This window comes from Cyprinus carpio, chromosome A6 (assembly GCF_018340385.1).
Source record: "Cyprinus carpio isolate SPL01 chromosome A6, ASM1834038v1, whole genome shotgun sequence".
In the NCBI taxonomy this organism is placed as follows: domain Eukaryota; kingdom Metazoa; phylum Chordata; class Actinopteri; order Cypriniformes; family Cyprinidae; genus Cyprinus; species Cyprinus carpio.
In genome coordinates, this window is record NC_056577.1 from 5,653,918 (window position 1) to 5,663,933 (window position 10,016).

At 36.5% G+C, this 10,016-nt stretch overlaps 1 pseudogene; it reads left to right on the plus strand.

Moving 5' to 3' along the window:
* Positions 1-7,871, plus strand: part of LOC122134601 — a 31,851-nt pseudogene extending 23,980 nt beyond the window's left edge.
* The last annotated feature ends 2,145 nt before the right edge of the window (positions 7,872-10,016 follow it).

Below are 10,016 nucleotides of genomic sequence, written 5' to 3' on the forward strand. Positions count from 1 at the left end.
TAAAAAAATACTTTTTAAAATATTTAAAATATTATTCGAATGTAAAACAGCTGTTTTCTGTGTGAATCTCTGTTAAAGTGTAATGTATTTCTGTGATGTGCAGCTGTATTTTCAGCATCATTACTCCAGTCTTCAGTGTCACATGATCTTCAGAAATCATTCTAATATGATGATTTGCTGCTCAATAAACATTTCTGATTATTATCAATGTTGAAAACAGTTGTGCTGCACAATATTTTTGTGGAAACTGTGATACTTTTCATTTTTCAGGATTCACAGATGAATAGAAAGTTTAAAAGAACAGCATTTATTTGAAATAGTAACATTATTAATGTCTTTACTGTCAATTTTTGATCAATTTAATGCATCCCTGCTGAATATTGATTTTTTTCAAATATATGAACCCCAAACTTTTGAACAGTAATATATCTCGCTGGCACTAAGGCGTCGGTTTAGTATCAGCATGACGTTTCTTAATTATTGTTGTTTCTTGAGCTTCGCAGACTCGTTCAGGATGCGTCATGTACTCGTCATCGGTTTGACAAGCACGGCGTCTGTCTCTTGCGTGTAAATGTGAATGTAATGGATTCGTGTAACGCGTCAGAGAGCAGCCGCAGCTCTTTTATTCTCATCCGTCTCTCTCTCGCTCTGCTTCCAGGACGGACAGTCACGGACCGTCAGGCAGTTCCAGTTCACAGACTGGCCAGAACAAGGTGTGCCAAAAATCAGGGGAAGGGCTTCATCGACTTCATTGGCCAAGTGCATAAAACAAAAGAGCAGTTTGGTCAGGATGGACCCATATCGGTCCACTGTAGGTAAGAAAGACACGAGTCTGTGTGAGAAAAACAGAGCTGAGCAGAGGCCACTGTTCATGAATATGGTGACACACACACTTGGCTTTTGTTCTGTGAACTAAATATTGTCCAAAAGCAAATAATTCAGCATGAAAAAAAAAAAAAAAAAAAAACTCAACCCTGTTACCACTTGATTTTCCACCTTTAATGAAATTACTTTACTTGAAATTGTTGCACCCACAGAAAGTGACATCATTTGATCATTTGTTCTGACAGAAAGATGAATACATGATTTCATTCCCCTATTTCTCTTTTTTTTTTTTTTTCGACACTTCAACAACGTTACTCAAGATAGCATTCATGATCAAAAAATATTGGTAACACTTTAAAATAAATTTATAGCTTAGATAGTTTATTTACTTCCCTCATTTGTTAACATCAGTTAAGCTTTTGATTTAAAAAAGAAAAAAAAAAATATTAGTCAATATTATTCATTGTTTGTTCATATTAGTACATTTAATAATATTAACAGATTCACTTTTGATTTAAAAAAGAAAAAAAATGTATTATTGAATGTTAAAATGTTAAAAACCAAGATACCATACAAGTCCATTGTTAGTTCATGTTAAATAATGTCAACTAAAGAAACCCAGATCGTTTTGCTGGATTATTTTTGTCCTCTACTGAGTGACAGCGTACATCTTCAACCCTGTTACCCATTCTCATGTATTCATTATGTATTCATTAATATATTTGTTGTATCGCTAGAAAATCACAAAATGTTGTTTTTAAACTGTAAATAGATTTTTTTTTTTTTAAATGAATGTAACTTTAAACAGCTCATATAACATTTAACACTTAATGAACTTCAACAACATTACTAAGCATCACTGGTAGAAATGGGAGGAGAAGACTCCCAGAAGAACAAAATGTAGATGTAAATTTAACAAAAGTTGGACGGAAGTTAATGTCATATCTCAAAGCCATTTCGACAATAACCACGCCTTTTGCAAAGTGTGTTGCAATGATTTTAATACCGGAGACAGTTAGAAACCCAGACAGCAAGCAGTTTCGGCCCAGATCCGGCCCACATCTGGCCCGCATGGATTTCACACGGGCCACACTGGGCCAACACTATGTTGCTGTCTGGGAAACTGATGTAATTCAGCACATTAAATCACAACGGCTCAGTCACACCGCGGGGGCACAGAAGTGCACAGTGGCCGTTTCCACCTCCCCAAGAGGTCTGTATCAGATTTAAACCCATAAGAAGTCTTAAATAATATAAGAACATCTTAAGTATGATTCAAGAGGTCTTAAATTTGGAGACAGAATGACAAGAATTGGGATGTAGCTTTATGATTAACCTTCAAAACTTCCCCATTACCAGGGAAACCGCTATATTTCTGCCATCCCAAAAGCGCCACCTGCTGGCAGAGAATGTATTTGCATTTCTAATAAGCACTAATGCTAATTTTTATTTTTTTATTTTATTTTTTGACTTAAGTGACAATTGTCCCATTTTTTAAGCAGAAACATGCAGAGTTGTAAATGTGAACTGATGGATCGACAAGAAGATAATGCATTATAAAAATCTAAACAATTAAGACACTAAGATATATTTATATGTTACTAAATGTAATTGATTGATATATAAAATGATACTTTTGACTAATCCCTTTTCTTAAAAATGGTTTACAGGCTGAAATGTGAAGTTCATCGTTTTATTAAACTTTTTGATTTTGTGAAAACCTGTTTCACGAACAAGTGATTTTTTTACCATCATTTTAAGGTTTAATATGTTACCACAGACATTGCTCTACTCCGCTGTTATGGTATTCATTTTACTTGTGCATGTCTTAAAAAAGTCTTTAAAACTAGTATTCAGGATTAATTTTAAAAATCCTGCAGCTACCATGAACTGCCCCAACCACCCCAAAGATTTACTTATTCTATGGCAAGAAATGGATTAAGATTGTAGCTAATAGATATCTCCATACTTTTCCAGTTGATTAATCACAGTACAACTGTTTTTGTTACAAGTTTTCTGGACTGTTATGTTTAAACAAGTTGTATACATTTCCGGAGTATAGATCTGAACTCTAGATAAATCCAGGTTCAAAACTCTTGTTTGATTTTGTTGTCATATTAGAGATAAAGGTTTTTACTGAGGGGATGATGTATTTCTCTTTTATCACTGCATAAATCAGAATATACTGTCAGCAGACAGAAAAATACACATTTCACCGTGTTTTTAGGAATAAAATGTTGTATAAATCAGTGTGAATGATATATGAACAAACACCTCAGTAAAATCCTTCAGAATACAGAGAGGAATAAAACTCTACGTTTTGGTGTGTGTAAGTGCTGCTGAAGTGGAGAAAAAACTCTTTAAAGATAAGGATTGGAATTGAAATCTACAGATGCAAATAAATAATGCTTCAATGTGAATATTGGATGTTTTCTTTCCACTAATCCTGATAGAAGACGTGATATGAAAGCACAATAGTCCCACAATTGACCAGTGCTTGGAATCACAGTGGTTTTGCCTGCAGTGTCCGGCCTTTACTTTGATTAGCAAAAATATTATAAATAGGCCACATCCTGGTTAGACTTTGCTCACATGTTATGGTTTGGAATATCACAGCTCGATCTGACAGGTTGTGTTGTGATTGATGTGCAGTGCTGGCGTGGGCAGGACGGGCGTCTTCATCACGCTTAGCATCGTTCTGGAGCGCATGCGCTATGAAGGAGTGGTGGACATCTTCCAGACGGTCAAGATGTTGAGAACACAGCGGCCGGCGATGGTCCAGACTGAAGTACGTAACCGTTTCACAGTTCTTCACTTCAGCCAGGATGTAAAACACAGATTAAATCAGCACAGTACAGCTAATAACGTCCAGGTCAGGTCAGGGATCAGGCTTTCAGACGTCCTCTATGATTTTAGTCTGAAGAGTTTGTAACAGAACGAACGGACGCTCGGCTTTGTTCGGCCCGCAAACGCTCGTTCTCATTTATAACAACAAACCCTTCTGGTTAGCCATGCAAATTGGTTCAAATAAGCAATTTCACAGCTAACCCCACACAAATTGGCCTTTCCCAGCGTCAATGGGGGAAATTATTTTCTGCGATCAATGCAGACAGCGAGGTGATGAGGCTCGAATCTCACGCTCGGCACAACACAGTCCCTGCTTTTCACCTCACAGACACGAAAGTGAGCACAAAAGCACGCAGCAATAGAGCCGTGCGACCCTTAGCGTCGCAGGCCGCCGGGTGGATGTGTTGCTATGGAGACAAGAGCCACGCATCCGTGAATTGACTGAGAAATCCATAAAGCCGTTCAGAAGATGTCACGTTACATCACGCATGTGCTTCACCAAGAGATTGTGTTTCTGCCTAAATCCGGCTTCATTTAGAGAACTAGATTATCATCATGAAGTTTGCTTTCTGAACTGATGCTGCTGCTCCTATTGTGAGCGATTCATCAGTGCAAGTTATTCCAAATAGTATTCAAGACTTTGAATCAATGTAATAATAGTAATAACAATAATGACATTGGAAATTGCTTAATAATTTTTACCATCTGTCATATACTGTACACTTCCCATTGGATAAATGGATAGATGTTTTTCACACATTTTCTCTTCTCCCAGCTTCCTGTTATATCAACATATTTATTATCTGACTAAATATATACATATATACCATTGGTCTCCCATAGTAGTGTACATTTTTTCAGATTCATGATAACCACGGTTAAAAACCACATATGAAGCACTTCAGTACCATGGTAAAAGTGTAACTATGGTTTCTAGGTATTTGTATGAAAAACAGCAGTCTAAATACTTTCAGTAAAAAATACACAAATGTTACGACTTAATCACAAAAAAATGCTGTAATTGTATTCCATTACTCCTTAAACACATTTAATACTTGTCACATTACTTTAGTCACATTAATAATATAATAAAATTCATTATGAATATCCCACATTTAGGCCACAATACCATGGTGCAGTTACTGCTACTACAGTAAATCCATGGTAAATGATGGCGATTTGTAGATTGAAAAGCTTCTCGTTGCTCACAGTGTTTCTGTTGTTTCATCAGGCTCTAAACTCGTCTAAAATCATTAGAGTTTTTGGCTTCATGCTGGATCTCACAGCTGTTTTAGTGTCGCACATTCAGTTTTTCTAAAAAAAATATCTTCAAAAGTCAACCCTGTTACCATGATTTATATAGTAGTAAACAGTTTCTTCATCATTTAAAAAGTTATATATGTAGAAATATCAGCAATGGATTATCTTTGTAATGAACTGTCAAACAAAACTATAAAACTTTCCATTCTTTTACCATCAACCCTGTTGCCTTTCTGAATAATGTCCTACATATATTAAAGTTTGTATTAAATCCCCATTGAAACGTCTAGATGAGTATTTGTGCAGGTTTAATATAAATGAACACACACACATCTGATCTGACAGAAAGTCTGTCTCTCTCTCTTTGTCCGTATGTCTCAGGATCAGTACCAGTTTTGTTTACAGAGCTGGGTTGGAGTATCTCGGGAGCTTCGACCACTATGCAACATAAGATCTTCGTCCCGCTGTCAGGGAGACGGATCGGCCATCGGACATCCAGCGGTCATTTAATTCTTCTGAGCCATAAATACCTGCTTGTGAAAAGAACTTAAACTCGTCGATTACATGTTGGATGTGCAACGTAAACCTAGAAATACTTACAAACGACAATAATGAGACAAATATCCAGGTGGACCAAGAAAAAAATCCCCCCGATCTGATTTCAGAAAGTAAATCATGAATAAATAAATAGTAATAATAATAATAATAATTTCGGACAGGTGAATCTAGACTGCTGAAGTGTGGAATAATCGCTGCTTCGAGGATTCATGAATCATAAAGGAGTCAACGAACACAGACGCTGCGAGGCGGGGAGCTCGAGACACGGTGTAAAGAGAATTTGTTTTGTTCCACAGTCAATACGAGGAGATACGTCACTGATGAAGAGAGGAGACTTCATCACCATCATCATCATCATCATCATCATCATCATCATGACTGAAGAAAACTACACGGAGAGAGCTGAAGTAATAAATACGACACACAATCAGACGTCTGGAGAAACTACACAGATAACGCATACCAGCTTTTGTTTTCCTCTCTTTTATGACAGAAATCAGCGTAGACTGGCCGTATTTCTCATGTTTTTCTTCTGATGTCCTGTTGTCCGCACCCATGTGCCCTCCTTCATTCATCGTTTGCTGGTGGTTTGTGGCGTTTTGTTTGAAACACACGCTGAATCATGGGGTGGGCAGAGTATAAAGGTTAGAAGATATCTCAGTTCTTCCATGAGCAGAGAGAGAGAGAGATTAATAAATTCTTTATTTATATAACCTCGAAATGTATATTCACAAAATATAGATATATAGAGGATATAATATATGGGAATGATGATGGGTTTTCCGCTGGAATGCACATCAGCAGGACGGACGGACACGCATCTTTTCTTGTGCAATAACTAGACGTTTTACGGCCGGAGGGTTCGATTCGCATCGGTTTAACAAGGGCGGGGTGATCGTCGTCATGTTCATGAGCTCATGGGTCAAAGGTCATCATCGTGTATCCGTTAGGCCACAGGTACAAAGACGTCCATGTGTTCATTCTTTTGCATTTAGAGTGCCTTATATTTATGCCTGTTCTTTTCTACGATATTCATTTAACGACATGTATAGTTTAGGTAGTTCATGTATGAGTATTTATTGATTGATTTCCCGTGTATACGGATTTATATTCTATGAAATTATATATGCAAATACGTAATTCCATCATTGCTGTTTAATTTTCTGTGGCCTTAATTTGGCTCAGAGAGAAAAAAAAAAAAACACACAAGGGTACGAAAAATGAAGTGTTTGATAACCGTCAGGCCCGATACTGTTAAGTCATTTCTTATATAGTTAGTTATTAGAGTTCCCAAACAGCACTGAGACCAATAAATTACGTCTTTTAAAGACCAAGCTTTAGCATCAAATTCCCTGTTGATTTCACCAATCGGTGCCAGAAAATGGTGTCAAATAAACACCAAAATAAAGAAAGACCCTGAAAATCCTGCAAAGCTCTTGGCGATTAGCTACTAAGTATTTTATCGTGCGAATTTCGCAGCTAGAATATTATGATTCAACACTTGAACCTCACTGGCTTTGTGGATGTGCATTCCAGATGTTTTTCCCCCTTTCTTGTTTCGAATAGATGCAGCGTTTAATCATTTTTAATTCTTTCTGTTGTTGATTTGGGATGTTTTCATCATCATATGTCGAGCAACAGGCAGCCGTTGCGTAACTGTCAGCGCCACCTAGTGTTCAGCGCTTCGATGTGCTCCACGTCGGCTTCTCTTTCCCTGTTCTGGATCTTATTTGATATGCATGAGTTCAACTGCATTGGGGGCGAGTAGGAAGAATTGCACTTTGTATCTCTTTATCTCTATGCACTGCCCTACTGATTCCGCACCCATTACGGATTTTACTTGAACCCGACCGTACGAATCTCCTTCAGACTTCACTTGGTGTGTATGTAAATAACACAGAAAAGAGACTACCCAAGTAATAAGAGAAAAAGAAAAAAAAGATTAGGAGAAAGGAAAAGCAAATCGGTTGTGGAAAAAGAGCATCTTTAGCAGGTGATTTCGAAGTGTCACTTCTTCCCCGTTGAAAGACTGAAGCGTCACGAGCGCAAACGTACACGTGGTGTTTCTAAGCTCCCTGTTACTCTCACATCTGGATGCATAGACTGAAATTAATTCAATTCAATTGTAAAGAAAAAAAAATGGCTTGTTAAAAAAAAGAATCATGAAATTACCTCTGATTAGTTGTAAATGTAAACTGTTTTTTGATTTAGATTATTATCTCTTTTTTTTCTGAATGAATGAATGGAGTGCTTTTTATTTTCATACTTAGATGACATTGGTGAAAAGACACATCTGTACGAGAAGCCGTCCTTCTGTACTTTGCTGACACAAGTTCCATTTGTTATAAATGAATTCTATTAAAAAATGTAAGTGTTATGCACACGCGTTTCCTTCCTTCTCTCCTGTGAGCCGGCGACCATCAGCGGGAATCATTCCACGAATACTTCAACCCTGTTATAGGAATACATCACAGGGGTTTGTATTATTTTATTATTATTATTATTATTATTATTAATTAATTTGGAGAATTTCTTCTTTTTTCTAATACTGTTCAAAGCACAAATATATTGCCTGTAAACAATGTGGTGTGGTTGTATTTGTTAGTTAAAGCTATTATTCATAATTCTTACACTGACCTTCAACCCTGTGACATTTTGAATGTAACAAGAGTTTACATTTTTAAAAGCCAAAAGTCATGGATGGATGGATGGATGGATGGATGGATGGATGGATGGATGGATGGATGGATGGATGGATGGATAGATGGATGGTCTTATTACTCCAAATTGTATATACAATGCATTTATGATTGATTGATTTTTTCATCTTGATATTAGTAATGTGAATACTTATGAGCTAGCCATCATCTTTTTTTTTTGTTGATTGCAAATTACTTAGCATTCCGTTGACGTTTTTGAAGTTTTTTCAAGCACTGAAATCATTGAGCTTAAAATTTGTTTTTGAAGCCGCTGAGTTGAATTGATTGCATTCCTATTCTACTGTAATCTAGTGAATTTTTTTCATTGATTTTTGTATATTTCCTGTGAGCTTTTCAGGATGTTTGCCACTGCAATAGTTGAACACGCACAGGTTATAAGAAGCGGATAGGAATCTAGTGAATCGAGCAGCATGAAGTGAGTGTGAATGCCCTCCGTGAGCGTCCCGTCCAATCCTGCAGAGATTTCTGATGTTGAGCGTCCCGTCCAATCCTGCAGAGATTTCTGATGTGTGCAAACCTTCTGATCATAACAAAGAACAAATGTCACACGAGAGAGAAGCTCACACCGTCTGAGCAGAACAGAGGGCATAATGTGGGAAGTTTGTGTTTCTGAGTATGAATTATTCAGTAAAACGCCATTTGTAATTTGCTGCACTGTAAAGTGTATAAACGGGTGGCTGAAGGTCTGCTAATGTGATCCTGATGCGACTGCAGTGATGTCACTTCCTTTCATGAATCCTTAGTTATCGTTTGAAGGTTACCGTGTTTTCTGGAGTTATGCTGCCATGACAACAAGCTGAAAGTTAGATGTGAACTGAGAGAGATGAGTTCAAATCTAACATTTTGTGTATTGTTTGCTGTACTAACAAAGTTTGGTTTTTCCTTCTTTTAAAAGCCATTTTCTGTGTTAATCATCATTTTGCTACGAATGCCGTGGACAGAGTTTGACATGTAATTAACCCTGAACAAAACTTTAACCTGGGATACGAGAAGGTATTTTACCACCAATATCACTCAGCAATGATACGTTTAAAGGAATATCTGATTTCTGTGGAAGCTTGTTTCCACCACGGAATAAAAAATATTTTTGCCAGTTTATGTCTTAAAATTCAGGGGTTTTTTTTTTTTTAGAATTCTGATTTTATACACGGCAATGCTGTATTTCTGCCACGGAATAAATAAATAAATAAAATTTTATCTCACATTTCTGACTTTTTTTTTCTCATAAATAAAACCTCTTAATTCTGACATTTTTTCAAGTTCTTGTAATTGCGTAATAAACTCGTAATTACAATTTTTACATCTTGCATTTCTTATTAGTATTTGTCAAAATTCTAAGTTTTCATCTCAGAAGTTATAAATTCAGAATTATGATTTTACATCTTGCAATTTTGTCTTTTTCTCAGAATTATTATTTACATTTCACAATCCAGAACTTTTCTTGCATATCTACATTTTTCAATTCTTCTTTTTTTAGAATTCTGTTATGTATTAACTCTGTTATGTATTTTCTGGAAAAGAAAGGAAAAACAGAATTGGAAGGTTTTTTTATAATTTTTTTTATTATTTATTTATTTATTTATTTATTTTTTTGCAATTGCACATTTTCTTTCTGTGGTGGAAACAAGCTTCCATAGATGTCTGTGGTTTGTGCTGATGTTGAATTGACTCCATCACACTCGTGAAGCTGCAGTCAGTTCGTATAGATTCATCAGCGTTGGGTAATAATCCCGTGAAGCTCTTTCCACCTGAGCGCTGCAGCCCTGAATAAAGCCTGCGCCGTTCGCTTTGACCTCCGGGCACACA